Source organism: Peromyscus leucopus, chromosome 10 (genome assembly GCF_004664715.2).
Source record: "Peromyscus leucopus breed LL Stock chromosome 10, UCI_PerLeu_2.1, whole genome shotgun sequence".
NCBI lineage: Eukaryota > Metazoa > Chordata > Mammalia > Rodentia > Cricetidae > Peromyscus > Peromyscus leucopus.
This window is the reverse complement of record NC_051071.1, coordinates 20,080,637-20,107,867: the sequence shown is the minus strand read 5'-3', so window position 1 is coordinate 20,107,867 and position 27,231 is coordinate 20,080,637. Positions and strand designations below refer to the sequence as shown.

At 38.1% G+C, this 27,231-nt stretch overlaps 2 pseudogenes; one reads left to right on the top strand and one right to left on the bottom strand.

Annotated features, from left to right (window-relative positions):
• Positions 1-11,947: 11,947 nt before the first annotated feature.
• On the top strand, positions 11,948-12,835 carry LOC114705528 (annotated as a pseudogene).
• Positions 12,836-24,087: 11,252 nt separating this feature from the next.
• Positions 24,088-25,299, bottom strand: LOC114705533 (annotated as a pseudogene).
• Between the last annotated feature and the right edge of the window lie 1,932 nt (positions 25,300-27,231).

Sequence of the window (27,231 nt, the reverse complement as noted above, 5' to 3'; positions counted from 1 at the left end):
TCAGTAGAACCTTTTATTGCAGAGTGGTTGCTTTTTAGATTTTTTGTTTCATACAAATTAACTATAGAGGCAAAAGTATAAGAACTTCAGTGAAACCCTCTACCATAAGTGACTCTGGAAGTAAGTGGACAGAGTGAACTACTTAAAGCATCAAATAATAAAATTGGTAACAAGGAACAGATTTAATGGAATTATTCTGTTAAGTGAAGAAACTTTTGGCTAGCTACTGCACCTAAGATGTTCAGAGTGAATCATCTTGCAATCAAACAGGGAAGGAACAGAATAAATTAAAAATCAATACTTTTTCTGAAATGCCCCAGAAATCAAATTCCTCAGACATAGTGCCTCTTCACCATGTAGAGAGACAGATCCACATAGAAATGCAGTGAAGATGAGTTTTCTGTAGAAAGGACAGAAAAGAAAGCCTAGAATCGATGAGCGATTGGAAGATTTAAGTGGTAATTTAGATGAAAAACTGGAAGCTGAGTGTGGATCAGCAAAAGAGATAATAATCTTGTGGGGCTATGCTGTGGGGCCTCCACAGATTCATTACTTTTATCCAGGGGGATTGGATTAAGTTGTCATGATGAAACCTGAAAAAAATCCATCTGTGCTTTGAGCAATGTGAAGGGGCAATGGCTGTAAAACCATCATGGAGCCTTCTACACAGCAAAGGCCTACGATGGAGAGGGCAAGTATTTCAGCAGAGACCTCACTAACCTGGCGATGTCTATTAGACACTCCAGCATCTTCTATGATGTCTTGTGTGAAGGTAGGCGGAAAACAGAAGAAGAAAATGAAATCTCTGGCATTTGCAGTTACAGCAAACGTTCAGCCAGGGCCAGCTTCTAGGCTGGTTATCATAAAATATTATATAAAAAGCTCAATTAACTTGGTTTCTATCATTGGACATGTTACATCTGGTTTTAGCACAAAATTGCAAGGATTGCAAAAATGCTTGTGATATGGAGGGAGAAACAGTAGCGTGAAGAGATAAAACAGGTGTTACCAGGAGAAGTAGATAAGGCAAAGAACTAAGAAGTATCTGATTGGGATTTCAAAAGGACTACAATTACTATAGCAAAAGATCTAATAGAAAAAAGCAAATAGCTTGCAGGAACACATGGGTAATGGGTTCACAAAGACTGAAGAACCCAAGGGTCCAGCATACTGGAATAAAGGTGGCACTGTACAGAATGGAATGATTTCCAGAATGGATGTGACTGAGAAAAGACTTAGTGCATTTGACCACACAGATAGACATTTCCAAAACTGATCTATGTGAATAAAAAGATTAAAGTACTCTTAATTAGGGAGGGGGTGGATGTAGATGTAACCAACCATCTTATTAAATAAGAAACACAGAGCCAATACAGAGATTAAAGCCAAGAGGTCAGAACAATAACTAAGAGCTAAAAACTTTACCCTTCACTGTCACTGTTGCCTACCTCTTGGAAAGAGACCTACTTCTGTACCTAGAGTTTTCCTGCCTGGCCCACAGTCAGGACAAATCTTTGTCACCCACCAGTCCCACAGCCTCTCAGACCCAACCAAGTAAACACAAAGACTTACATTGCTTACAAACTGTATGGCCGTGGCAGGCTTCTTGCTAACTGTTCTTATAGCTTAAATTAATCCATTTCTATAAATCTATACCTTGCCATGTGGCTCCTGGCTTACCGGCATCTTCACATGCTGCTTGTCATGGTGGTGGCTGGCAGTGACTCCTTCCGCCTTCCTGTTCTTTCTTTTCTCCTCTCTGTTAGTCCCGCCTATACTTCCTGCTTAGCCACTGGCCAATCAGTGTTTTATTTATTGACCAATCAGAGTAATTTGACATACAGACCATCCCACAGCATACTTCCTATGTCTGTCTTTTTTTTATAGTTTCTGTTCTGCCTTCTCATTGGTTGTAAACCCAACTACATGATCTCCTAGTCACTGCCTGTCTGTACAGAACTCCAGGTCTTCTATGGTTGGTATTGAGATTAAAGGCATGTGTCTCCAATGCTGGCTGTATCCTTGAACACACAGAGATCTACCTAGCTCTGCTTACCAAGTACTGGGATTAAAGGTGTGTGCTACCACTGCCTATCCTCTATGTTTAATATTGTGGCTGTTCTGTCTCTGATCCCAGATAAGTTTATTAGGGTGCACAATATTTCGGGGAACATAATACCACCATAGGTGGAGGTCAATAGAGAAGGAGAAGGAATGAGGAAGGACACATAATATTAAGAATGTTTGATTCCTCAAGGAATCACATTATGTTTTATTTAACTAAAATTATATATAATGCATATAACTTCACATATCTGTAGATACACACACACACACACACACACACACACACACACACACACACACACTGAAATTTCAAAAATTGGACTGAAAATGATCCCCACAAGAGTCATAAACTATGTAACAAAAAACCCAAATTCAGGCATGAGAAACTTCTATTTGTATTGTTGACCAGGGTAATCAAAGTGACTTCCAAGACAATATAGGTTATTGCTGTTCGCCTCCCAGAGGTTGAAGATAAGTCCCCATTGTTATGGACAATGCACACTTCAGACACAAGGCTTTGAAGATATGACTAGGATCTAATCTGAAAGTCTCTTCCTAAGGTGTAACTTTCATAGTAGCAGAAAATACTATTGAAGTTTTCAATAGAGGGATCCATTCAACAGTTCTATCCACCCGTGGCAGCTCTGAACAGCTTGGCAAGATATCACCTAATGTACAACAGAGGCACTTGCATGTTGTTAGTAACCAACAGTTGTCTAATTGGAATTAAGGCTCACTCAGCAAGAGGAAAATTGTGCCTTGTACTAAAAACCTAGTCTGCTATCAGCTACTAATGAGATCATGAAACTTAGAAGAGAAACACTACAATCACTTTATTAGACCAGCATAATTTCTAATTTCATTTTAAAACTTATCCTTATATCTACAGAGAAGTGCAGCTCTTGTCCTCATCAAAGAAGCTTCTCCTTACAGCAAACAGACCATCACATCAAACCACAACCATTATTATGCAGAGATCAAGCAAAATTGGATATCAGTCCAAGAGGCTATATCAAAACTCCCTGTACCTATGACTAGGATGTTTGCAGTGAGATTGTGTCTCCTAGAACTGACAAGATAGCTTTACCCAGGATATCTCAACAATAAGATGTGTGACTTTTGTTTATGTTGCATGTGTTTAACTCTGTGAAGCTGTGTTGCTTTGCCTGTCTAAAACACTTTATGGTCTAATAAAGAACTAAATGGCCAATAGCAACACAGGAGAAAGGATAGGTGGGGCTGGCAGACAGAGAGAGGATGAATAGAAGGAGAAATCTGGAGTTAGGCAGGAAGAAATAGCCAGAGAAGGAGGAGGATTCCAGGGGCCAGCCACCCAGCTACACAGAAAGCCATGGAGTAAGGGTAAGATTTACAGAAGGAAGAGAATGGGAAAAGCCCAGAGACAAAAGATAGAGCTAATTTAAAGTTAAGGAAACTGGCAAGAAACAAACCAAGTTAAGGCAAGACATTTATAATTAAGAATAAGTCTTCTTGTGGGATTTATTTGGGAGCTGGGTGGTGGGGCCCCAAAAGAGCAAAAACAACCAAAAACACTAATGTCTACTAAAAGAGGGAGCATTAGCCTCTCCCAGGGATGAGCCCCCTAAATGGTTATCTAATACAAAGTGGTGAGCCCTGAAATCATATACACACACACTCAAGCCACCAGAGGGGCATGATAAGTTGGAGGGAGAGGACATCTGGGTACAATGGAGTGCGAGGTAAGGGAGAGAGATGTAATTATATCTTAATTAAAAACTTGCAGAAAAATAAAAAGTTCTTAAAGTTAAAGAGACTATAACAACTATGGTAGAAACATATAAAGTGTGACATATGCATGTATTTACATACATTTAATATATGCATTTCCTTCTAAATTGTTTATTACGTATGTCATATATGTTAAACTTTTAGAAAGAGAAAAATACTGGATGAGATGTTTGAGTTGTTGCTGAATAAATGCTTTGTCCAATAATAACAGGCAGGGGATTCTAAATTCAGAAGCTCGGGGTAAACCAAGAAGGTTCAGTACATCCAGGACTGCAGATAGGCATATGTTGTGCATTGTATAGGAAAATAAGGGAAAGAGAAAATCTTGTAATGAAGAACAGAGAGAGAGAGAGAGAGAGAGAGAAATCAACAAAACCAGTTACTCTATAAAACCGCAGAAAGACAAGTGTGACTTTGTAAGAGAAGCTATGGAAATCAAAAAAACTGGAAGTGAAATACAGACAGTGCTGGAGGAAGAAGGCAAGCAAGCAAGTGTAACATGTCTAGAATGATCATCACAAAACTATCAGGAAGTCCATCAGGAGGACTGCCACTCCCATAAGCCACTAAACAGCTTTAAGATAAAATAGATTAAGGGAAAACAGATACAGAGACAAACAGCACAAAATACAAACTACTAAAACCAATTCATACAAGTGAGTAAAATTGTCTTTGTAAAAAGTAAGGTTTTTTGTTTTGTTTTTCTGTTGTGACAAAATACCTGGTACCAGCAATTTAGTTAATTGAATGAATTCTTCATTTGCTCAGGGTTTCAAAGGTTTTACTTCCCAGTTCTTGGCTCTTGTGATGGGCTGTGGTGATGCCAAATGTCATAGTATAGGTGTGTGTGGAAGAGGCTATTCCTCTCCTAATGAGCACGAAGAAAAAAAAAAAAGATGATGAGACCTGGGAACACCTTTAACCGTCAAAACATTCCAACAGTCATCCAGTTACTAACTCCAGAGAGATCTTACAAAATGGGCCCACCAGCTGGGGACCACATCCCAAACACATAAGCTGTTATGAGACACTTTGCATTTAAATCATAACAGAAAGTCATTTAATTTAAAATTAATAACATTCTAATAAGTAGTTTTAGAGTAATTTCAGGACAAAATAATATATGTGCCAGGTGGTGTCTAAGGAAGCAGAGGCAGCTGGATCTCCATGAGTTCAAGGTCAGCCTGGTCTACAGAGCAAGTTCCAAGACAGCCAAGGAAGGCTACACATAGAAACCTTGTCTCTAAATAATGATGATGATGATGATGATGATGATGATGTATATAAGCACAAGCCCTAAAACAGCTTCCACAAAACATAACCCAAAATGGTTGAAGACCTCATGTAAAGTGGGAAAATATTAAAGTCCTATAGTAAAAAAGAAAAAAAAAAACCATGAAATTTGGGTGGCTGGGAGGCTGCAGCTTCTTTGTTATACAGAAGTCAAATGAAGCGCTTTGAAGATTGGCAAGAGTTCTACACTAAGGTTTTCCCCAGCCTTGAATTGACTTTTTCCTCCCAGACAGGGTTTCTCTATGTAGCTTTGCACCTTTCCTGGAACTCACTCTGTAGCCCAGGCTGGCCTTGAACTCACAGAGATCCGCCTACTAGGATTAAAGGTGTGTGCCACCACTGCGCACCGACTTTTTCTTATTTTTCAATTCCTATGTTTAATGTATGACCTCATGTTGTACCCAGGGCTGGCTCTGAAGTAACAATCTTCCTGAATTGATCTCCTGAATACAGTGAGAACACATGTATACCAACATTTCTTCCCTGAAACATGATTCTTTAAAAGACCAATACATCTTGAGTTTGTACAGGACTTTAGATTGGGGTTGATGCTGGATGCTCCAAAGAGCTTCCCTGCACATTTCTGTGTAGTCTGTTGTGAGTCTAAGTTTTTGGAAAATAATTTTTCATTACTGTAAAAAGAATTTATGTCAAAAAATTTTGTAAAAACTACAAGGTATGCATCAGGGTGGGGAGAATACATATATAAAATTTTTAAAAAATCAAGGGAAAGGAAAATTAAAACAAAGAAAAATACATGAACAAATACCAATAATAAATATTAAATTATTTTGTATTTTTTTATTTTATTATACTTAAACATTTCCAGTTCAACTTGGTGGCTGCATCTGTAAAGCAGCTATTGAGAAGCCTGATTCGTGAAAACAAATAAGTTCATGGCCTAGTTGGTCAATTTTATTAAATCTTGACTCAAATTTAAGTACAAATGGGCTGATGTGCGTCAATGTCAGAACTTTTGTTTATAAATGCTTTAGATTAATCCTTAGTACAAAAAAAAAGGAAGTGGATAAAAAAAAATAGAAAAGGACATGACTGCTCCTAGGTACAGTAGACAAGAGATATGTGGGAGAGCATCATCAGAGGTAGGAATATTTGGGAGAGTCCAGAGTAGGCATTACCAGACTTAGCTGACCCATTTGGAAGAGGGGGAAGTGAAGAGATGGGGAGGAGAGGGGAATCCAGGTGCAGCAACCAGGAGGCCTAAGGTCCAAAAAGGGGTGGGTAACCAAAAATTCTGCATCATATAGGGAAGAGCCTCTGGGGGAAGGGCAGCCCACTGGAGAGTTCAGTGCAGAGGGCAGGATATGCCAGCTAGCACTGGAACAGGATGCTGGGAGAATCTAGTGACTAGGTGTAGCTTTGATAAGTTAAATAGTTACCTCAGCTGTTTGTCCCAGGTTTGAACCTTTACAGGAAGAAAGAAGGGAAGGAAGGACGAAAGGAAGGAAGGAAGGAAGGAAGGAAGGAAGGAAGGAAGGAAGGAAGGAAGGAAGGAAGGAAGGAAAGGAAGGAAAGAAGGAAGGAAGATCTACTCTCAATACTTCTAAGAGTCAAAAGGCCTACATAGACTAGTAAAAATAATTACCGAACTAAGTATCTGAGACAGAATTTCTGATAACATATTCAAAGATGGACCAGTGAAATGACTCAGCCGGTAAGGTGCTTGCCCCAAGGCTGCTGACCTGAACTCAGTCCCTGAAATCCACCTACTAGAAACAGAATCAAGTCCAGCAAGTTGTTCTTTGACCTCTACCTAGGTGTAATGGCAGCCCGTGTGTGTGTGTGTGTGTGTGTGTGTGTGTGTGTGCGCGTGCGCACGCGCACGCGCGCGTGTGTGTGCGTGCACACACCAACACACACACATACCAATATACACACAATAAATACGAAAATGTAACCAATTTTAATTTCAAAAATTGCAAACACATCACAGATATTAACAATTTGAATCAATAGCAACAGAAACATAGCTGATGAAAAAAAAAAACACAGAGGACAGATGAATAAGCCTAAAATGTAGGCTTAAATGGTTAAAACTTAGAAATTACAAAACAACAATGAAATATCACTGTAATCTTTAACAACGTCTGAATTTTAAAAGCTGAGAACACCAAGTCCTAGGAAGGGTGCCGAGAAAGTAGACCTCCGATTCTTCTAGTGGCCCCAGAAAATGGTGCAGCCAATTTGACACTTCTTCCTTTTTCAAGGAAGACTACTACACTACACAATAATTAAGTTACCAGGTACTTACCAAGTGAATTTCAGCAAGTACTCCAGACCAAAACCTGCCTGCACATGAAATTTTGTAATACTTTTATCTTTTTTTCTTTTTAAAAATTTATTGTTTTTTTCATGTGTATGGATGTTTTTGCCTACATATATGTCTGTGTAGCATGTGTGTGCCTGGTGCTTTCAGAGGCCAAAAGATAACAATGGACCCCTGGGAACTGCAGTTAGAGGTGGTCATGAGCCACCACAGGGGTGCTGGGAATGAACCTAGGTCTTATGGAAGAACAGCCAGTATTCTTAATCACTGGGCCATTGCTCCAGATCCTCGTAATTTCTTTGGAGCTTCTAGGGAAGCATGCTCTTTCTCTGGAAGAATCAGCAGCCTACTAATTTTTCTTAATTCTTGTCAATACTCAACATCAATTAATCCCAGTGCTTTTGTAATCCACTAGCAGTAGATAATCAGCTCTGTAGCATGATCTGATTAATCCATAGGCAATGGCTGCCATTTTCAGAATCTTCACCCCAGGAATTGCTGGCATTTGGTCAACTTTCGTAATAGTTTTATGGTTTCGAAAACCTGAGAGCAAGCAAGCTATCCTGTGAGTTTTGAATAGATAAGTGATAATGTTATATTTATATAAAAGACCAGTATTGAGAAGTGAAAAGTGAGGCATCAGGTCTTGAGCATTAGTGACTAAAGAGTCAATGCATATTTCTATGTGAAAAAAAGCCAAACTATAAAGGACACATACTTTATGCTTACTATAGATGTGGTGAAAAAGGAAAAGCAATAGACCTGGATTAAAAATCTCACGTTCTCAGAGACAGGTCACGGTGGTAAATCAGTAGATAACATAGTATTTTGGTAGTAGCTTGAGCATTTTCTTTGGTAATGTAATACCAGATTCATAATTTCACATATGCCAATGTCCTTAGAACAAATTATTTTCCTAATATGCATTGTTAAAGAAAGAGTTTGAAATTATAGAATCACAGAATGGACTCCAGAGTGGGGGTGTGACAAAATCATTATATTTTCTTATAAATATGGCAAAATATGTCACTAATAAATGTAGAAGAAAAATGACCAGCCAGGTGAACAGGACACTGGGTAGACTCTATAAGCCTGAAACAAATGTGATAGAACAAATTCAATGGAAAATTCTACAAAACAAGAACTTACATCAGGTGACAAAGTTAACATTAACAATGAAGGTGCTTCATAAGAGGAAAACAAGAAATCCAAATAGAGTGTAGAATTTACCTAACCTTAGAAATCTGCATCAAATGGAGATTAGCAAATACAGCATTTGTATTTGAAAAAAAAATGCTATTAAATTTACAGAGCTAATAATGATTCATCCAAGAGCAATTATGTGCTGTGTGCACATACATATATGAATATCTGCATTCTAGTAATTTTCACTTATATTTTGCATTGAATTGGATTCTGCATCTGTTTTATTTATTTCTATTTATTTGTTTTTTTTTTTTTCAAGACAGGATTTCTCTGAGTAGCTCTGTAGACCAGGCTGGCCTTCAACTTGAAAATCCAACTGTCTCTGCCTCACAAGTGCTGAGATTAAAGGTGTACTACACCAACACTCACCATCTATTTGTCTATGTGTTACATAAAATCTATTTTTAAAGATTTTTTTTATTTTATGTATATGAGTGCTTTATTGACCTTATGCCAGAAGAGGGTATTAGATTCCACTATAAATGATTGTGATCCACCATGTGATTACAGGGAATTGAACTCAGGACCACTGGAAGAGCAGCTAGTACTCTTAACTGCTGAGACATCTTTCTAGCCCCATAAAATATTTTAAAAATACTAATTGATTTTTTTTGAAAATTTTGGTACATGACTCTCGATCATATCAATTGCTCACTCCCTATGTCCAATTCATCCTGAAACACTCCACTCTCAACTCCATCTCAATTTCATAGCCTCACTGACATCTTTCTCTAACTAACACTGCCAGTTTTTAAAGCATAAAGCATCTATAACATCTAGATATAAGTAATGAAAGAGATTGTGTCCAGAAGACACAGTTTTCTTATCAGTATTAATTACCTCTGGCTCTGACACTCTTGCTGCCCTCTTTCCCACAATAATCTCTGAGTATTTTGCAGAGGCAGACATAGATATAAATAAATAAATAAATAAATAAATAAATAAATAAATATATGTCCCATGTATATGCAAACTATATGTGTAATATATACATGTGTATATACCTCATTCTTATAATACATATATAAATATACATATATATACATATATATATATAATATATATATATATATATATATATATCACTTAGACATGAGTCTTTTTTTAGTCTTTTATTTTTTGCCCCTTCTGAGTCTCTGAGTTAATCACCATCTATTGAAAATACAAGCCTCTCTGATGATGATTGTTGAGAAATGTCTGGATCTATGAATATAATGACAAGTCTTTAAGACTGGAATTTGTAGACATAACCAACCATCTTATTAAATAAGAAACACAGAACCAATGTAAAAGAGAAAGCCGAGAGGTCAGAGCTCAGAGCTAAAATCTCACCCTTCCTCCTGCGAGCTCCTAGCTTCCTGAAAGAGAGCTACTTCCTGTGTGTATGTCTTTTCATAGTCTTTTGTTCTGCCTTCTCATTGGTTGTAAACCCAAACACGTGACTGCCTCGTCACTGTCTGTATGTACAGCCCCCCAGGTCTTAAAGGTGTATGTCTCCAATGCTGTCTGTATCCCTGAACACACAGAGATCTACCTAGCTCTTCTACCAAGTGCTGGGATTAAAGGCATGTGCCACCACCACCGAAGCTGCCACCGCTGCCGCTGCTGCCGCCGCCACCATCACCACCATCACCACCACCACCACAACCACCACCACACTCTTGTATGGCTCTAATAGCTCTGACCCCCCGGGCAATTTTATTTATTAACATACAATCAAAATCACATTTTAGTACAATTAGAATACCACCACAGGAATTAATAAAATGTACAGTTAGCAGATTAATAATAGTAGGTTCTCCCTTTGTCATGGGCAATGACATAAATACACTAGGCAAAGACCATGGGGTTACTGGCTATGGAAACTGGTTGCTTCTGTCTGTAATTTTTTGTCATGTGCGGTCACAATTCCTCCCTAAAATGAACAGCAGTGGGGTTCTTTCCACAGCCCATTGGTGGTATGTTTTTTTACTTTTTGGGCACATATATCTCTGGATGGTCACAAAGATGATTTCTTCATAAGCTGTATAATTTTTATGAATAGAAATAATACTAGGATATTTTTCATAGCTCAGACTGACATGGGAAAATTATGATATTCTCAGTTACAGAGACAGCTTTTTATACCACTAACTGATTTTAGACCTCAAAACAAATTCAAAGCAGACTAGTTGCCCCTACAAATGACTGCACAAGGACAGTTTCCCAGGTATATGTTTAACCAAGGTCAGGCACACAGCAATTTTAGTACCAGCTTTTCACTTGCAAAAGCCTGGCTGATAACATTAAAGACATAACTGCCTATACAGATTGTCTTAGCAAATGACTCTGCACAAATACTGCAGGACTCAAGGTTCAGCCAACTAACTGTTTATTGTTTAGTCCCTGAATTTCAATGCCACTCTCCTATGGGAAATGTTGGGCATGGGTGCCTATGTGTCTCCTGATTTTACTTTACAGATTGCATACTGGGGAACCTGGCTGAGAGCCAAGCATTGCCATAGTTACAGTCAGAGCGACATTTAAGGCCTGGGAGAAGCTGTGTGATTTCTCATGTGTTACCAGAATGGCTCTGTTTCTTATTGTTTACTCCAGTAATGCTATATGACCCTGAATATGTAACTCATATATAGTCTAAATTTTTCTGTTGAGAAGAGGATTTTTCAAGATGTGTGAAGAGAGATATGTAGCCATGTGCAGGAGAGCTACATAGAAGAGAGTTGTAGAGAGCTGTTTAGAGAGACAATTATGTAGAGAGCACTGCATAGAGAGAGCTACTGTATAGAAGAGATCTGTGCAGAGAGGTCTGCTGTGTAGAGAGAGCTGTGTGGAAAGATGTACAAATGTGATAAGAGATATAGCTGAGTGTAGACAAATTTTCAAATAGGGATTTTTTAAGATGAAGTAAAAGAGAAAGTTGCAATCAGAAAGCATGTGTTTCTTTCTTATTCCCTTCAGATAAAAAAGTCTAGTTCTTGCCACATTTATGGTTTTTTTTTTTTTTCATACCCTGGGCTGCTGGAGGCTTTTCCTCCAGCAGTGATATCCCTTGGTGTTCACGATCTGTCTAGAAGATTGTTGCCCCCAAAATGGTGTTGTATACGGGTTTTATCAAGTTTACTGGGCCATAAATCCAATCAGCAGTTGGTTGACTACTGCCAAGACATTTGTGCCACTGTTGCACCAAGCGGCATGTTTTTCCGTACCAGTCATTATTGTAGTTCACCATAGTTCGCATATAGATAACATTACGAATTATTTTCCTCCAGCTCCCTGCTCTCCCAGCCTGCTCGCCGCAACCCCCGCCGTAGCCGCCGCTGCTCCCACCATCACCGCCTCCGAGAAGATGGCTGTGCCTCCCACATATACTGATCTTGGCAAGTCTGCCAGGGATGTCTTCACCAAGGGCTACGGCTTTGGCTTAATAAAACTTGATTTGAAAACGAAGTCTGAGAACGGATTGGAATTTACCAGCTCAGGCTGCGCCAACACAGAGACCACCAAAGTGAATGGCAGCCTGGAAACCAAGTAGAGATGAACTGAGTACGGACTGACATTTACAGAGAAGTGGAACACAGACAACACCCTGGGTACCGAGATCACCATGGGAGACCAGCTCGCACGTGGACTGAAGCTGACCTTTGATTCATCCTTCTCGCCTAACACTGGGGGGAAAATGCTAAAATCAAGACAGGGTACAAGATAGAACATATCAACCTGGGCTGTGATGTGGACTTTGACATCGCCGGGCCTTCGATCCATGGCGCTCTGGTGCTTGGCTATGAGGGCCGGCTGGCCGGCTACCAGATGAATTTTGAGACCTCGAAGTACCTAGTGACCCAGAGCAACTTTGCCGTTGGCTACAAGACGGACGAATTCCAGCTTCATACTAATGTGAACGATGGGACAGAGTTTGGGGGCTTCATTTATCAGAAGGTGAACAAGAAGTTGGAGACTGCTGTTAATCTCGCCTGGACAGCAGGAAACAGTAACACTCGCTTTGGAATAGCAGCCAAGTATCAGGTCGACCCTGACGCCTGTTTTTCCGCTAAAGTGAACAACTCTAGCCTGATCGGCTTAGGGTACACTCAGACCCTAAAGCCAGGTATCAAACTGAACCTGTCGGCTCTGCTAGATGGCAAGAACGTCAATGCGGGTGGCCACAAACTTGGTCTAGGACTGGAATTTCAAGCATGAATGAATATTGTACAATCGTTAATTTTAAACTATTTTGCAGTATAACTACCTTCAGAATTTAGTGTACCTTTTAATATTGTATACTGGGGATGCGAGAATTGATAAATACCATGTTAGATCTCCAGGCTAAGGATGACTCGGCTTTAAGATGTTTACCATTTCAGAGGTACAGCAAAAACCCCATTCCTGAAAGGGTCCTTTTAGCTGTAGACATGGGTTGGGGAGGAGGCCTTTTAGAGATGTCAGGCCCCAGGTGGAAGCTGGGGATGTGCGGGTCCTTTGTCAATCTGTAGAGTCCACAGATGAAATTGTGACTTCCTGAGCATTGGTGTCCCGATCCTAGCTGCTGAGAAGCATGCACACACCTGTGTGAAAGGGACCGTTTTAGACAGATCTCCGTGCCCTCTTCCCATCCTAGCCCATCAGTTACCTATTTTACACCAAAAATACTCTTATGGTTAGCTATTTCTTTTGTGCCATTTTAGGGTGGAGAGGGTGGGCATCTCTCTCTCTCTCTCTCTCTCTCTCTCTCTCTCTCTCTTTCTCTTCTTTTTCTTTCTTTCTTTCTCTCTCTCTTTCTTTCTCCTCTCTCTCTCTCTCTCTCTCTCTCTCTCTCTCTCTCTCTCTCTCTCTCTCTCTCTCTCTCTCTCTCTCTCTCCTCTCTCTCTCCTCTCCCTCTTGCCATTGCACCAGAGTCTGAAACAGCTTCCAGGATCTCCAGCTTTAAGCTGTGCAGGTGATTGCAGTCACACCATGACAACACTAGGGATCTAAAGCGACCTCTGTTAAAACCTCACCACTCTATTTTTTAGCAGTTTAATGGGTACATTTTAGAGTCTTCCATTTTGTGTGGAATTACCTCCTCCCCTTCAAATGCTGTAATTAACATCAGTTAAAATAAAACTTGAATAAAATATTGAAACCTCACAAAAAAAAGAATTATTTTCCTCCTCTGGTAGTTTGCATAGCACTTTCTAGCACCATGAAAGTCTGTCAGTGGAGATGAAGCTTCCAAATCAGAACTAGCTTCATTTTTCTACTTTGTGAGACTCAAGTATGTGCTATCTTTAACAATCTGGTCTTACAGTCAAGTTCCAATGGGTAAAAAAGAGCAATGGCAATAGTTTATGCTATTAGGAAATATTTGTGACCTCGTTGACTACCAAATCCACAGGAAGTACCCCATTCCTGGCACTGAGCTTTTTCTATGCTGGCCTGTAGTTTCTAGTAGGGGCATTCATGCCCTAATATAGAGTAATTCCATTTTTAATTATATATATGCATTCCTACTTAATACCACTTCTAAAAAATGTGCTTTCTTCCTAATTCTTTAGGTAAATTTTACATTATTTATTCTCAATCTTCAATTTATTGCATCTATAATAAAGCCTATAAATTGCTTCTCAGCATGGTTTATTTAGGACTCGCAATTTTTAGGATGTACTAATTCCATGATCATTAAGTGTGAATAATTTTTGAAATGTATTTTGCAAGTATATTTTACTAGAGATCAGGAAAACACATTTTTTACTGTCATGGGAAACTATGCAAATATCCATTAACAATAGGATACATAAAGATTTGCTACTTTTATTGTACAATACTAAAGACAATTTAAAACAGCAAATTACCAATAACTTGTGGATTTTGGAAGTTTTCTAATAGTCCAGAAGACTTTACTCATTTACTTTGACTTGACAGATGTTTGGAGACATAAAATATTTTATAGCATAATCTTGCTTAGAATTTTAGAGACTAAAGTATATATTTTCAGAGCTGATTACTGAAAATTTTTAGTTTGCCTACTTTTATTTATATTTCAGTCAGAAATAGTGGCTTTTATCTGTAATCCAAGTACTCAGGGGGCTGAGGCAAGAACATTACTAAATGTTTAAATACAAGCCTGGCAGTGGTGGCACATGCCTTTAATCCCAGCACTTAGGAGGCAGAGGCAGGCAGATCTCTGAGTTTGAGGCCGGCCTAGTCTACAGAGAAAATCCAAGACAGCCAAAGCTACACTGTGGTGGTAATCTAATTGTACTGAAATGTGATTTTGATTGTATGTTAATAAATAAAGTTGCCCGGGGGTCAGAGCTATTAGAGCCACAGCAAGAGTGTGGCGGTGGTGGCACACGCCTTTAATCCCATAGATCTCTGTGTGTTCAGGGATATAGCCAGCATTGGAGACATATGCCTTTAAGACCTAGGGGGCTGTACATTCAGACAGTGACGAGGCAGTCATGTGTTTGGGTTTACAACCAATGAGAAGGCAGAACAACATACTATAAAAAAAAAAGAACAGACAGGAAGTAGGTCTCTTTTCGCGAAGCTGGGACAGCAGGAGGAAGGGTGAGATTTTAGCTCTGAGCTCTGACCTCTCGGCTTTCTCCTTTACATTGTTTCTGTGTTTCTTATTTAATAAGACGGTTAGTTACATCTACACTACACAGAGAAACAATGTCTAGAAAAACAAAATAAAACAAAAATAGTTTAAATTCAAACATCAAAACTGGGCTGCATACTGCATACAATGTGAGTTTCGGGCCAGCAGGGGATACATTATGGGATCCTGTTTCAAAGACACTGATATAAGCAGAGATGGAGTTTTCTGTCCCAACTGCTGGTCCTGAATAAACACACAAAAGCTTATATTAATTATAAAATGTTTGGCTGATAGTTCAGATTTAATACTAATTAGCTCTTACATTTAAATTTATCCATTTCTATTAATCTATGTATTGCCATGTGTTGATGGATTTACCGGTCCTCTGACGTCTTTCTTCTTGCTTCTCTCTTGGCTCCTCCCTTCTTCATCCTAGTCCTCAGTTTGATTGTCCTGCCCATCTTCCTGCCTGGCTACTGGCAAATCAGCATTTATTATTAACCAATGATAGTAATACATATTCACAGCATAAAGAAGGATCATCCACATCACAGTTATAATGGCCTGTCTCGATGGTTCAGCAGGTTTCACAAGACGAATGACCAAAGTTTATATCCTGGGAACTATGAAAACATGAAGGGAGAGATGGAGAGAACTGAGTACCCAAATTCTCCTCTGATCTTCCCATGCATATCATGGCAATACTGCAATCACACACACACACACACACACACACACACACACACACACACACCCTGCACAACCATACAAGCACACACTCACATACAAATAAAATATAGTATACATATATACATATATGTGTGTATGTGTGTGTTTGTATATACATACTTCAGGAAATAAATCAGTGATAGATTGTGATATGATTATAAGTGGAAAAATATTTTCAGTAACAATTACTGGTGTGAAATACAGTGCTTTCACATGAAAAAGTGAATCCTCACCTACCTCTGAACAGTTTACTTAACACTGTGAATCTCACACATCTAATTCTAGTAAATGTATTTAGTAACTTGGATTCATTAAGTAATTCAATATTTATATATCACATATTTCTAATTTAACCTTTTTTGTTATTATATAACTGACTTCACACATATAGTCAAAACTAAAATTAACATTACTTATCAATATCAGGAAGTAGGAAGAGACAAAAATAAATTAAATTTTATCCTCCTTCGGTCCAATTCTAGGACTAATTATCCAACTTACAAACACTGATTGAAAATTCATTAAACAGTGTTTTAAGCTGGAAGGCCAGCTTAATGCTTTCATGGAAAACAATACACACACATTTTTCTATGAAGGTTTCAAGGCTAAGAATAGTGATGGTAATTTATAACATGAATCAAAACACATAGACAAAGTCAGGCAGTGATGTCACAAGCCTTTAATCCCAGCATTCAGGAGGCAGAGGCAGGTGGATTTCTGTGAGTGTGAGGCCAGGCTGGTCTACAGAGTGAGTTCAGACAAGCCAGAGCTGCTACACAGATAAATCATGTCTTGAAACATCCCCCCTAAACAAACAAAAAAAAAACCCACCATGTACATGAAAAAGGAGAATCCTTCTTACACCTTGAATTAATTTATACATATATGATTTTCCTACAGGGAACTTCAAATATGAGCCTTCACTCTAAACCTAGATATCTAATTTATTAAATTAAAAAACATTCATGTGTTCTATCAGGATGAGTTCACACAGAGTTGAATTTAAATTCATTACACTTTCATTCAAGAGATGTCTCATTTAAAATGAAAAGGAAACAACACTTGTCATTATGTTCTTGTAATAGGTGACATGATGAAGATTGATTATCCTGCCTAAGATCTCCACAGTGCTGAGTTTACCTAGCAATCTCTCAGTTCCTCAGACTTCCAGCTTTTGACTGTGTTCTTGGATTGTTAATAGCTTTAATGCATCAGAAACCATCCATCTCTGGGTATTTTGAACTGTAAGATTTTCTAACTGATCATACATATATAGCTTTCAATTCAAAGATTCCATTATTTCATTCTGGTCTCATTCACAACCATTCCATCAGATCTTGACCTCTGTTTATTCTGAACTTACTCACATTCTTTTTCAAGCATTCATATATTAGGTGTCTGGGTTCGGTAACGAAACTGTTCCTAAGTTAATACATTTGGTTGTCTTTGTCCTCATAGTTACCAGATACATCACAGTCAGTCACTGGGCAGCATCTTACTTTTCTGGTGTGTAGGGTGTTATGCACCTGTATGTACCTCCACTGTGGTTTTCAGCTAGGCCACTTTAGCTAGGTCTAAGGGATACTAGATAAGTCTTTGCTCAAGTCAAACCAGCTCGTTGTAACTCTACTCTTCACAAATCTTCAAAGTATTCTTTACTCCTTTCATATCCTTAATATGCCCCATCTTTATCTGGTTCAATTCACTAAAGACTAAAGTCTATTTCAGTGGCAGACAACAAAACAAAGGAAAGGAATAAGTAAAGTTGTCTGATTAGGTGTGTGGAAGAACCATCCAAAAACACGACTGGTAGAGAGACCTTTAACATGCAAAATACAGAACAAGGGACAATGTGGACATATTATTTAATAGACTACTGTTGAGAACATGATAATATCCCTATAATTATCTTAAAACACTAAAAAATACAAGAAGCACAAAAATGGGGGAAAGGAGAAGTATATTAGGGTGGAAATGCATCAAGAGTATTCTATTTTGCCCGGCGGTGGTGGCACACGCCTTTAATCCCAGCACTCAGGAGGCAGAGCCAGGTGGATCTCTGTGAGTTCGAGGCCAGCCTGGGCTACCAAGTGAGCTGCTGAAGATATCTTTGTAGTCATAATAATCCTTATAAAATTGAGAAAATGATCTAAGACACTTTCTTTCTGATAATGATTCAATAAGGAATTAGGAATATAGCTTCAGTTCCATTCTTTGCAAATATATTTTAAAATGTATCTAATAACAAGAAAATCCACAACAAATTCAAGGTAATTATACATCTATATATTTTCAAAATTCTTCAGAAGTAAACAGGTATGACAGTAACCATTATTGATTTTAAAATATGCACATAAAAGATAATAATAATCAAATAAATGAACCATGGTTGAGTGTTTGATTATAAAAACTATAAAATACATTTATAAATATGAGAAGCTTTGTTAGAGGATATTATTTACTAAATCAAATTTTCTTGGGTATAGAAATTATCCTGCTACATAGTTAGAGGTCCTTGTTTTTAACATCTTATAAATAATGTTTATGTCTAAACAATTCTGGCAAAAATTAGTACTCTTTCTGCTCATAAATGTTTTTAAACATTGCTAAACATAACAAAAAACAAAAAAATTATTTCTCTCTTATTAACTCAAAAAGGAAATAAGATATGTAATGCTTTCAGATCAATCTCTATCACCATATGAAAAAAAAGAAACCAGTAAATATAGAAGATGAAAATGAAATTATAGAGACATGCTAAAAGGCATGAATATTACAGAAATTGAGAGGAGAATTAAGCACTGGACATCTAGTCCTGACCATGAATCTTGACAATGATACATATTGGAAATTTATCAATGAACAAAAGATGTGATCAGGCACTTCACCTAAAAGAGCAACCAAATAACTCAAGGTCAACAGCAGTGTTCTACTACTTAAAACTCTTTTTAATGCTTTATATGCATGTTTTTTAAAAAAGACATGCATATAAAGTATGATCCAACATGAGCCAAAACAGAAAAGAAAGATGTAGTGTTTGGAAACCTTAAGCTACTTATTTTTGTTGCTTTGTTTTGGGGAAATGAGATTGAACTCTCCCTCTCTTTTCTTTTTATTTTCAGACACAGTCTCACTAAACTTCCTAGTCTAGCCATGGATTTCTTCTGTTGCCTAGGCTGGGCTTAAACTTCCAACCCTACAATTCCCAATTGGTAGAATTAAAAGCCTAATTTATTCATTCTTAAGAAGAAAATGATTGTGAGGAATAAAATGTGTATTTCAAATTTATATACTAAACCACATCTGAATAAATGAATATGTATCTTTATTTAAAATGTAGAACAGATGGTCACAGGAGACAACCAAGCAACACAAAGAAAATAAGTAAAAATGTTAAAATTACCAAAAAAAAAATGAATGAATCAAGTTTGAAATTATTGGTAAACAGACAACCTTAAAAAGAATATAAGTGATTTCACAAATTATTCAGGAAGAGTTATAAAATATGCATTTCTGTACACACAAAATCTTTTGTCCAAGGTCCCCACATCACAGAGGTTTATCAGATCTTATCTTTCCTATAGTGACAAGGACTAGAGGCACTCTGGTTTACTTTTCTGTGGTAGTTTAATCCAAATGAATCCAAATCTCACAGAACAAGTAAAGAAAGGACACCCAAAGCATTTTTTATTTTCAATTATTTCTCTCTTATTAAACATAGATTCTTTCCTCATACAATATAACCTGATTACAGGTCCCCTCCCTCTACTCCTCCTAGTCCCTTCTGACCTCCTCTACCGTCTGCATCACCTCCCTTTCTGTGTCTCATCAGAAAAACACAGGCTTTTACGAAATAACAATGAACTATAACAAAATAAAATATAATAAGATAAAACATACATGATTACATGTTGCAGGAGAATTATTTGCACTACTTCTCTGTGGTGCCAATAGCACCATCTTGAATCAAGGTTCTAGTCAGTGATTGGCTGACCATGACTAGTCATAGAGATGTTGGAGGACTGAGGAAGTCAGACAGAGAGGGACAGGAAGAGAGAAAGAGCGACTGAAGGGGATTTCTAGAGATTTTTGGATTGGGAAAAATCATGGAGGGTAGGGTCAGCAGATCACCCATCCACTGCTCCTTGGGTTTATCAAGCTTTTATCTCAATTTCTGACTCCCAAGTTTTTATTAATACTAGCACAATTCGGGTAAACATTACATCTGGTGTCCAACACGGTGGCATTTTCAAACCACGCTAAGATGGTGAACCTGCCACCTCTCTGCTGCCGCTGCTGCCAGCACAGCCAGCATTGTCTCCCTCCCCACAAGCCCTCCCTGTGAGTCGGGGCATTGTCCCTTGCAGTCTTTCTAAAACAGCTTCTAGCTGCTGCCTTCCTCCAGTTCAAAATGCCTCTAGGCTTAGCAGCCTGCTGTCCTCAGTTCCCACCAAGCGGGCTTTCCCTGGACACACTCCCCAGGCCAAATCTGTCCCCTTGACACCTGCTCACATCTGCTCAGGCTTCAATTGATGCTGCCACTCACACACACCCTCAGCACCACCACGACACACACAAGTAGCTACAGGTGCTATCAACCTGGCCAGAGTAGCACAGTGGCAGCTCACTGGACAACCTAGCAACCACGGTATTCATCTGGCTGCCTGGAAACTCATTAGTTCCCCTTGCCCTACACAGCTCTGTCACTGCTATAGTTAGTCACTGCTGTGGATGAACTGAAAAGTCATCAGATCTGTTGAGATACCTGGGAATTTTTAAAAGGGGAATTGGGTTTTTAAAAAAAGGGGGAAAAATCTTTCCTGTGTTAAGAATCAAACATATTTCAAAGCAGGGAGTTAGAACTCTGTTTCATGCTACTATGGATAGCTTGCAAATGGAAAAAAATAAATAAGTAAGGGGATAAACCACTTAGCTAGGATTAACACAATACTGATTTTAATTACCATCAGTTTGATGATTCATATTTTTATCCTTAAAATGGTTTGACACTGTGCCAAATATGAAAATTTGACTGATAAGATGCAAACCTTAGAAACACTTACTATTGATAAGATGTAAGCATTAGCAAAACTTGTTACTGATAAGACACAAGCCTTAGAAAGACCTCCTAATGAAAATTTTTAAAAATATTCAGATATAAAAAGGAATTTAGAGCAGAATCTACCTAACCTAGCATGTAGAAGTGAAGAGGAATGGCACAAGGTTATTAGAAAACCCACTTAGTTTATCCACTTACCATACAAGAATGACAACAGGTGATAGACATCCCCAAGGCTATGCAGAAGTTGACTGGAATCCTGTAGATGTTTTGAAGAGATTTAAAGAAACAGTCATTTCATATAGTATGCATTCACCCAATGTGAAGCAGATGTTAAATTCATAACAGAATATTTCTACTAGACTGAAAAAAAATTAACAATAGCAATATTGGAAGTTACCCCTCATTTACAATGGAAAATGTGGTGGAAAGAGGAAGCTGGGGTCATAGAATAAGGTAGTGCTAGAGTTATAGAAATCTCCTAAGAGCAGCTTCTCAGTAAAGGTTAGTGTGCTGATTTGCAAAGACAGTCTAAATTGATAGTCACACTTTGGTACTCTGTTGTATAGAAGTTTTGAATGCTTGGGACAGGGCTGAAGAATCAAGGAAGAAGACTGAGTCATTTACTAAAATTATACAAGGCCTGAAAGAAGCTTTCATTGATTTCTTTTACAAAGATTTTACTTCAGCTATAAAAAGAAGGATATCAGATCCAGAAGTTAGATAAATATTAATTGAATCTTTGGCTTTTGAAAATGGTAATTCAGAATGCAAAAGAGTGATTAGGCCATTAAAGGCAACATTAGCACCCCTAGATGAATAGATCCAAAATAGAGTTGATATTGAATCACACACTTATGATGCTGATTTGATAACAGGAGTAATTTCTAGAAATTTTAAGAAAAATCAAAATGTCAGATGTTTTAACTGTGGTAAAGAAAAAAGGTTGTGGTGATATTTTGTTTGTGATCTAACAAATAAAGCTTGCCTGGAGATCAGAGTGCAGAGCTAAGCCACTAGTTAGCCATAGAGGCCAGGCAGTGATGACACACACCTTTAATCACAACACTCGGGAGGTAGAGGAATATTGATCTCTGTGAGATCATGGCCAGCCTGGGCTACACAAGATTGATCCAGTCTAAAAGAGAAACGAGGCCAGGCAGTAGTGGCACCCACCTTTGATTCCAGCACTTGAGATCTCACACCTTTCATAACAGCACTAGGAAGGTGGAACAGGAAGTGATATGGCTGGATGGAGAGAGAAATATAAGGTGGGAGGAAACAGGAGCTCAGTCTCTTTCAGGCTGAGGAGTTGGTGATGTAAGAGATAGTGGTTGTGGCTTGTATTTTCTTCTCTCTGGTCTTTCAGCATTTACCCCAATATCTGACTCTGGGTTTTTATTATTAAGACCAATTAGGATATGTGCTATACAAGGTCTTTTGAAAAGGGATTGCTGGGAGGTGGCCCATGCCTTTAATCCCAGCACTTGGGAGGCAGAGCCAGACAGATCTTTGTGAGTTTGAGGCCAGCCTGGTCTAAGGACTACAGAGCAAGATCCAGGAGAGGCACCAAAACTACACAGAGAAAGCCTGTCTCAAAAAAAAAAAAAAAAAAGGAAGAAACAAAGAAAGAAAGAAAAGAAAAGAGATTACAAGAAAGGCATTCCTGGAAACAATGTTTTTTTTTTTGTTTGTTTGTTTTGTTTTTTGTTTTCCTAGAAATAATCTAAATAGATGGCCCCAGCCTTCTGGAGCACACAGAAAGTTTGTGACAAAGGTTGCATTGGACTGAGTACAGATCAATGAGGAACAGGAAAGGTAATCCTTTGCCATCAGAAAATACCCTGAGGGGCCTCCCGCAGGCCACAGTATCAAATTTGTCCCAATCATTCCCTGTCAGCATCAGAGAAACTCATCCTTAGAGTAATTAAAAGACTTAATACCTATTGTTAAAAAAAAAAAAAACATGCTGCTCTGAATGTGACAAAAGAAAGAACAAGTTCTATAGATATGACAAAAAGTTCAAGAGAGACAAGTAAGCAAGTATATTGGCAAACTGATATAAATGATAAGAGACCAAAGCTAAAAATTCATATAAACGGCATTAAAATTGAGGGTTTGGTAGACAAAGATGTAGATGTAACAATAATCTCACCCAAATCTTGGCATCCAGATAAGCCTCTTCAGGATGTAAATTTTCAGCTTCTTGGAATTTGAACTTTATCTCAGGTAAAACACAATATAAGATGGGTCAATTGTGTAGGGGCATAAGGACAGATAGGAAAATTAAAATAATGTTTGGCTAACATAGCTATGAATTTATGGGGACATGATTTTTTGCAGCAATGGAAAGCACCCATTAACATTCCTTCAAACTCAGAAACAGACCTTAAAATAAAGAATGCTCCTGGGAGAAATTTTAAAGCTATTATCAAGAATAATCACAAACCAGTCAAGGTATACATACATAGGGCACAACAGCCAGTTATCTTTTAAGGATAACAACAACCCTGCCTTTAAAAGGGTTAACTGACAACCTATGTGGGTAGAATGACCTTTGACATCAGAAAAATTACAGGCACTAAAACAGCTCATATTGGAGCAGTTAGATGCTCAATATATTGAAGAAGCAACCAGTCCTTGGAATTCTCTTATAGTTGTCATTAAAAAGAAGTCTGGAAAATGGAGAATGGTAACAGATTTAAGGTCCATAAATAAGGTGATTCAGACAATTTCCTCTTTATAACCTGTAATTCCCTTGCCTTCTTTATTACCTAAAGGATGGTCTATTTTAGTGATTGATTTAAAAGACTGTCTTTTTTACTATACCTTTACAAGAATAGAAAGACTAAATTTTGCCTTCCAAATGCCTAGTTATAATAAGTCTCAGCCTGTTAAAAGGTATCAGTGAAAAATTCTTCCACAGGGGATGTTAAACAGCCCCACCTTGTGTCAATATTTTATATAACAGCCATTGGAAATAATACACAAACAATTTTCTTAATCTATAATTTACATTATGTGAATGATAGCTTTCTTCTCCCACTGAAAAAAAATTTATTTAGACCCCACCAGCTGCACAAAGTGCTTCTGGCATTAAGCACCTTCCTCCTACACAATGCGGTCTTTCTTGAGTAGTCCCATAAATGCTTTCTTCTCCTCCATGGTCTGGAAATGACCATGGCCAAACTTGGAGGTGGTATCATTGAATTTCATGTCAATCTTCTCCAGAGCATGTCACTTGGTCTGATGAGCAAGGACTTGCACAGAGTGAGCACTCACTTCTTGGTTCCCAGCACACAGCCTTGGAGCATGACGAAGGCATCGGTCATTTCACCATAATAGACAAAACCACACAGTGGGTTGATGCTCTTGTCAGACAGGTCACAGTCAGTAGATCCATTGTTCTTGATCGGCTTGCCATCCTTGATGAGGTAGCCTTAACCAATCTTGTAAATCTTCTTGTTAATCTCTGTTCAATGATGGTAGCGTTTTTGCCCAGCTTGAGCCACAGAGAAGGCCACATGGGGAAGGGTGCCAGGCTCCAATACAGGCAACCTTATGCAACCCTCGATGGTTCTTGTGGGGGCAGTTTCTTTCTATGCCAGTGACTGGTCACCTCTTTGTAGCCTTTACCTTTTGTCACCCCGATGACATCAATCATCTCATCCTGAACAAACACCTGGTTAACAGGAACCTGCTTGCTCTAGCCTCTCCAGGGCCCAGTCCAGCTTCTCAGCTACAATGCCCCCATTCACCCGGATCTCCATCAAGTGTGCCTTCTTCTGGTGCAGAGGAAGCAGATGCATCTGAGTGTGGGCAATTATGCAGATGACTTGGCAGTACTTCTTCATGCTATTGAAGTCCTTCGCCAGCTGTTTCTTGCCCATGTCATTTTGCTAATTCTTGCAATATTTGGTGAAGGCCTTCTTAGATTTGTGCCAGTTCTTGTAGAAATGCCTTTTACACCCATCACTGATGTGCTCAGCAAATACTGTCTTGAAGGTCTAGAGGCCTCATGGGGTTTCAACATATCCCACGATGCCCACAACTATGATGGGTGGTGTTTCCGCAATGATTACACCCTCTAGGACTTCTTTCTTGTTCACCTTGGTTTCTGGTCTGTCAACTTCCTGAACGATATGGGTCACGCCAGCCTTGTGGCCTAAAAAAAGCTGTGAGATGAACAGGCTTGGAAAAGTCATCCTTGGGGAAACTCTTTACTTTCCCATAATGCCAGCTGCTGTGCTTCCAAGTCAAGAAGTTCAAAGACCTATGCCTGGGACCAGAAAATTGCGTGTGTGACATTATGCTGTCACACAATGCAATAGAGTTGAATGCTATCTTACTAGCAGATTCAGATTCGGATACCTTAGGAAAGATGTTTGAAGTGATAAAAGAAAATTTTTCCTTGCTGAGGACTACAAAATACTCCTGTAAAAATACAAAGAGGAGTTCTATCAATTACCTAGGATATGAGATAGGTTTACAAAAGATTCAAACACAAAAAGTACAAATCAGGAGAGATCAATTGCAAACTCTTAAAGACTTTCAAAAAATGCAATGAGATATTAACTGACTACTGTCCACATTGGATTAACAACTCAAGAACTAAGTCATTTATTTCAAAACTCACAAGGTGATAAGGACTTAAATAGTTCTAAAAAAACCATATCAGCTGAGGCTGAGGGAGAAGTGGCTCTGGTAGAAGAATAATTACAGTATGTACATGGGGACCACTTGAATCCAGAATTTGACTGGATCCTGATCATACTTCCCTCTATGAGTTTTCCTACAGGAGTTCTTATGCAGAAAGAAGATATCTTAGAATGAAATTTTTACCACACAGAGTAAAAAATTAAAGACATATGTAGAAAATGTTTCCAAATTGATTCTGAAAGTTGAAACTTTGTCAATTAACAGGAATAGAGCCAGCAGAAATCATGATACCTTTTACTAATGCTGAAATTGTCTCATTATGGGCAGAAAATTAACATTGGCAAAGGGCATCCAATAATTTTTTGGGAGATATTAGCAACAAATATCCCAAAAAGAAGATACTTCAGTTTATAAAAAGAACAAAATAGATTATTCCTCACATTGTATGGGGAACACCAATTTCTGGAGCCCCTACATTCTATATTGATGTAAATAAATCAGAAAAGGCAGGTTATAAGTCAGGGAAAATAAGTAAAGTAGCTCAAAGTCTGTATGATTCAGTTAAAAAGCCAGAATTATATGCTATTCCCATGGTATTATTAGATTTTCCAGAGCTTCTTAATATAATTACTGACTCTCAATTTGCGAAGAAAAGTTGTTTTACATATTGAAACGACTGAACTTATTCTGCATGACTCAGAATTAACTTTGTTATTTATTCATTACAAGAAACAATCCGGAATAGAAATCATCCTTTATACATAACATCTATCAGATCCTATGTGGGCCTACCAGACTCTCTAGCTCCAGGAAATGGTGACATTAATTAGCTATTGGTAGGAAATGTTCTAGAAGCCTCAGAATTTCACAAGAAATACCATGTTAATAGTAAAGATTTGAAGAAATATTCCTCTATCACTTGGCAACAAACCAAGAAAATTATAAAGAAATGTCCTACTTGTTCTCTGTATAACTAAATACCACTACATGCAGCAGTTAACCCAAATGGTACTTAAAGAAATGAAATTTAAATAATTGATGTGTTTCATTTTACAGAGTTTGGAAAATTAAAGAATGTGTACCATACCATAGATATTTATTCAGGATTTCAATGGCCAATTGCTTTGCATTCTGAAAAGGCTGATTCTGTAATTACACATTTATTAGAAGTTATGGCAATCATGGTGTACTTGTACAAATTAATACTGACAATGTTCCAGTATATGTCTCTAGTAAAATGAAACAGTTTTTTGCATATCACAACATATAGCATATTATAGGTATATTACATAGGCCTATAGGACAAGCAGTTATAGAAAGATCTAATCACACTTATGGAATATATATATGTGTGTGTGTGTGTGTGTGTGTGTGTGTGTGTGTGTGTGTGTGTGAATTAGGTAATTAGAAATTAAGCTTGCATATACCAGATGTATTTAATAGATCAGATGTATTTAATAGATTATGGTCCAATAACCTCTCTGAGATCTGCTGCACATGACATTTAAAATGTTTAAATTTTCTGCAGTGAACCATGACCATTCCTAATAGTGACCTTTGAAGTCTCCAAAAGGATGTTGG